Below are 5,744 nucleotides of genomic sequence, written 5' to 3' on the forward strand. Positions count from 1 at the left end.
TGTGTGTGTGTGTTTGTGTGTGTGTGTAAAACCATCAATAGAGGAAATATTTGGTGGGAAAACTATACACCTGTTTCAAAGAAAATAACGCCAGGATGCTATGCCAATTAATGTAATTTCCAAATGAATAGAACATGGCATGCTTTGGTCCTTAAAAATAAAAAGTGTAAAGCAGTCCAGAGATTTTAGATGAGCCGTATACTTTCCCCATTTTTGGTTTCCAGTCCACCTAGACGGAAAGGCAGGGTACTGGGAAAGAAGCTCAGGGTAGTTCAGCAATCAGTGGTTGCATGATTGAGAGACCACTGTTCCAGGATTTTGGGCTCTAAAATGAAAAGAAATGTTGCTTGGGCCTTTTCATTCTACCCCAGAACTTGTCTAATGGGAAAAGCTTTACCTAGACAGGATCTAGTGCTCCAAGGCTTACATTTGCTGGCAGGTGGGGCTTTATATTTCATGGAGTTCGGGGAGTGTAGAGAATGTGTGCTCAGGTGTGGTAATCTTGATTGTCTGTGTCATAGTGTTGAATTTCGGAACCACTGCTAAAACCAAATTTTGTTGAATTTTGAAAAATCTTATATTGATGGCAGGGTAGTGGGAAGGCTCAGAGGTTAGCACTCTTGCCTTTGCAGCGCTGGGTCCCAGGTTCGAATCTCGGCCAGGACTCTATCTGCATGGAGTTTGCTTGTTCTCTCTGTGTTTGTGTGGGTTTCCTCCGGGTACTCTGGTTTTCACCTACATTCCAAAATCATGCCATTAGGTTAATTGGCTTCCCTCGAAAATTGACCTTGGTAATGATATATGGCTTTGGTAGGGACATTATATAGTGAACTCCTTTGAGGGACAGTTAGTGATATGACTATGTGCACTGTACAGCGCTGCATAATATGTTAGCACTATATAAATACTGTGAAATAATAATGATGGCCAGTGGAAAAAAAAACCTCCATGCAATGGTGGTTAATACTTTTTTAGACATCTACAAACATCATCAGAGGTGTTAACCCCAGAATTAGGCAGGCATGATCAAGTGGGAGGTCAATCATCCACAGTTTGAGAAACCCCCAGTAACCTCTGGAAGATTCCTGGTTGAGAAGCATCCATAGTCATATGAATAAAGAGAAATAGGCAGAGGCTTTCTAGGTGGGTAGTCAAACAATCCCCTACCTTTCTTTTCAATAAGTTTTCAGCATTAGTTTAATGCCCAGTTTCTCCATGGTGCTATTTATAACAGTGTGAGGTGAATAAATCTAATGCAGAGCCATGTGATGTTTTTTTGGAGCAATTTCAAACTACTGTGTAGTGAATGATAAAAGAAAAGAGAAGATGAAGCTTATGCTGAACTCTTCAAAGCAGAAAAGCCAGGGCTTGTAAAGTTACATTCCATTAAATTTGTGCTGACATTGCTGGTATTTTATGGCATCTTTTTACAAGTATTCAAAGGGATGTCAGTCAAGCATTCTGCATCCAAATAAAAAAAATAGATGTTTTTTAAAAGACTTTATTATTCAAGGACTCATGTATTGCATTGCCTACCAGGGAGAAATAAAAGCTCAACATTTTTTTTCCAGACTGGATTATTATTATTATTGAGAAATTTATAGATAAACTCCCTCATGTCGGATGGTGGATCAGCATATTAAATCAATTTTGGAGTCCTTGAAACCCCCAAGACCCCAGACCTCAGCTTAAAATATCTAGGAACCTATCTAGGGCTGGTTTTAGGGTGGAGCAAATTGGACAATTGTCCATTACTTTGTTCAGGGCCCCAATGGATAGACTAGCAGGGGTGCAGGGAACTAGAATGCTGTGCATTCGGGGGCCCCTACTTCATATTTACGAGACCCTACTTTGGCTAAGTCTGTCCCTGTACCTATCCACATCTGGACTGGGAGAAAAACACAGGCCTGACAAAAAATCACATCAACCAGCTTCTGGAAGTATTAAGTGAGCCATACACTATGCAATGTTTCTAATAGATTTGATAAAAACATCAACATTATATTAAAAAACTAGGGCATTTTTAATTGATAACCACAATTGTTACTCCCACCTGGTATTGTAATTCATCTGAGCCACATCCCTATAGTATAGACCACAAAAACAACACAAGCATATAGTGGGACTTTTTAGGCATCAAATAATTTTGTGTACCAATTTCCAAAATTATATAATATAAAAAAATCATTTAATAAATACACTTTAAAATCAAGAAATTTAATAATAGTAAAAAAAAAACTACAGTTACAGTTCTCAGATCATTATTTCCTGTGTGAATACTCAAAGTTCGCTTCTTCAGGAAACAGGGGATCTATAATCACACAATTTACAGAATATAAATACAATAATATACTTACAGCAAACATAGTTATATAGCAGTATGTAAAAAAAAGTTCATAACATGACTAAAATATTTAAACTTACATTCACCTCCCTAGTGTGCATTATAAGACAGAGCGGAGCATTGCTCACACAGATTTGTGCAGAGGACAAACACTGAGCGGCATCATAATCAGGTGCCAAACCTGTTCCATTATTAATCCAATATAAAACACTTCTATCACTTACTGTGGACAATTGCTACCATCCTGATAGAAACCATCTGTCCTGCTACCACTCTCTATCCATCTCCTTTTATAGTGACAGCGTCCCACATGGGGGGAGCTGCTTCTCCAACTTCCTGAGGAAGTGGCTCCCCCAAAACTAATAGAAGTAGGTCTCCTCATGCAGATCCACATGGTTTCAAATAAGATGCCAGCGCTGCACTGTCAGAGCTGTCTACACATCCGGAGCACCGCCTGTCAACAAGAGTGGAAAATCCTCCATGCCCAGCAAGCGCAAGGCATGGGACTGGGCACCCCATACAGTGCAAAATACCATTGCTTATCCTCACCCGATTACAAACAAGGGAACGCTATACATAATATAACACAGTAAAAAACATAAGTATTCCATTTTAACAATTATTTACATGGGAAAAAATCAGGTAAAAAAAAAGTTATGTATCTCTCTCTCTCTCGCTAAATATATATATATATATATATATATATATATAGCAATCACGATAGAGAAATCAATAAATCAATTTAAAATGCTGCTCCTACACTACAAAAAAGAAACATCAAATTTTAATTGGATCAATGAATTATTCAAAATCATTTGAATACAAAAGCAAAACACACTATTCACAAATGAACTTTAATTCTACAAACAGTAAGCATATAATACCCTAATCATGCCATAGACTTTATACTACAATATAACCATGGGAGTATAATATATATATATATATATATATATATATATATATATATATATTTCAGGTAAATGGGGGAATTATCATCTTTCTCTCCTCATGAGAAATATTCTGACCATTTCATTTAAGCCTGGGTATTGGGTAGCGTTCAAATTAAAAATCCATTTGGTCTCTATTTGTAGCATACCTTTGTCAAAATCACCCCCCATCTTTGGATTGGAGTTAAAGTTATAGTGTATTCCCATATGTAAACTTAATGGGGTCATTATTCTGATATTAGTAATCACATATACATGCTCATAAATCTGCTTCCTAAACTCTCTCTTGGTTTTTCCAAAATAAAAACAGCCAAAGCTGGAAAAAGCTAAATAAATTACCCCAACTGTTTTATAGTCCACCTTGTTTGTTAGTTTCGGAACAATATGCCTAGGTATTTGTATGTTTTCATTGTCGTTATGGATCCATTTACATTCATTACATGCCCCGCAAAGGGTATGCACCTCTGTCTCTTTTGTTAAAAGTGTTGTTTGCCCTCAGATTGAAATGACTAGCTTATTCCTTAAGGATGGCAACTTCCTAAAGGTCATTTGCGAATGTGTACCTATATGTCTTTGAATGCGTGGGTCAGTTGTTAAAATTGGCCAAAATTGATTATATATATATTCTGTAGTCTCGGATGTTAAAGTGAGCAGCAATGTAATGATTCCTACTTCATTCTCCTTTCCAGATTCTTTTTTGGGATTAAATAAAATCTGTGTATGCTTTTGTTGATTAACCCTTCTATAGGCCTTTTTTAAAGTATTTTTTATGACCCCTTTCCAATAGACTTTTCTGAAGTTCCCTAGCCTAATAATTCTCTGTCCTTATTTCTAGAGCAATTTCTCCTAACTCTCAAGTACTGAGAGTAGGGGATATTTATATTGAGTGGTTCTGAATGTGCACTTACTGCTGACAGGATAGTATTTCCTGCTATGGGTTTTCAATACAAGTTGAATGACAGTGCCAGATTGGGGTCAATTTTAATCTCTATACTCAAAAAGGCCAATGAAGAGATGTTATACTGCATTGTGAATTTTAAATTGTAAGAGTTAACCTGAAGTTTTTTTCAAAATTCAAAAAGTAGATTTTGAGATCAATGCCAGATAGATAACACATCGTTGATATATCTCTGCTATATTAAAACATGGCGGAAGTCGACAATGCCTCATCTGAGAAAATGTTTCCTTCCCAACCCCCCAGGTACAGGTTGGCATAGGTGGGGGGACACAGTGTCCTCATTACCATACCCTGCACCTTGAAGTATATTTTGTCATCAAACAAGAAAAAATTGTGGGCATGTATTACAATAGAGACAGGATAAAATGATGTGTGATAAATTGATTGAACATTTATCGTGATCTAGTATTGCAAATTTTGATTTCCCGCTCTCCAACATTCTCATGTTGTGGGGATCATTTCCCAACAACCAAGTGAGAAAACTTCTTGCTGTTTACTGTAACAACACAGCTGGTTTTGCCTGTTTTTTTAGTACACTGGGAACATTCCTATTGGTCATTGGTTTTTAGGGGGAATTCCTTGTTGGAACATGGAGCAAAGTTTGCAGCACTCGATCAGGCTGGTGAGCTTGTGCACATGCTTATGAGAGGCGCACCCTCCTTAACTCCCTGAAATCAGCCATTGCTTCCTCTGCCTCTTCCAGCACCTTGTGGGTAAATCCAGCAGATACAGCCAAACTAATTAATTCTACCATCAATGTACTCAGTTACATTCTTTCTACCTTGTGTTGCACCCTAAATCAAAGCTGAAAGGGTTAGAGGGGTCAAAAAAAGTGATGGGCCTTCTAAAAGTTGAAACAAATGTCAGCCCCACTTCTTTCTCTTTAACTGCATTTTAAATCAAGTTGCATATTTAAAAAGAACAACTGAAATTGAAATATATTAACATGTAAAGCTTTTATGGCATTTTAGTAAATGGGTTAAGATCTACTTTTGGACAGAGTGATGAGGGGTTTGGGCCTCCGTATTCCCCAATGGGAGCTGTCTGAAAAATAAGTTGGTGGAAATCCCATTTTTGACAGCTGTCAGAGGATTAGGTGTCCCCGTTGGGAGATTTCCATCACCTTAGTTATAAAGTTTCTTTAAAAAAATATCTGCTACTAATTAGTTTCAAACCTTTGTGCAAGGAAAGAAAATCTGATTCCCGAGGATGAGGTTTAAGACATTTTGAGAACAGCTACTGGAAGTTTTATAAAAGAAATGTGTTTTCAGATTACAGCCTGCAAAAGAAATGTATCAACTCAACACTGAACAAGTGCAATAGGCAGCTTGTTTTGCTGCTTACAGACTGGCCCTCTTGAGTGCTTTATTGACCATACTGCAATGCCTGGTTTGTAAGGATATACAAAAATAAGTTTTTTTTTTTATCAGTTTATCCTCATACTGGCATCACACATTTCTTTTTTATATCTGCCACAGACTGACATAGTGGG

This window comes from Pyxicephalus adspersus, chromosome Z (genome assembly GCF_032062135.1).
Source record: "Pyxicephalus adspersus chromosome Z, UCB_Pads_2.0, whole genome shotgun sequence".
In the NCBI taxonomy this organism is placed as follows: Eukaryota; Metazoa; Chordata; class Amphibia; order Anura; family Pyxicephalidae; genus Pyxicephalus; species Pyxicephalus adspersus.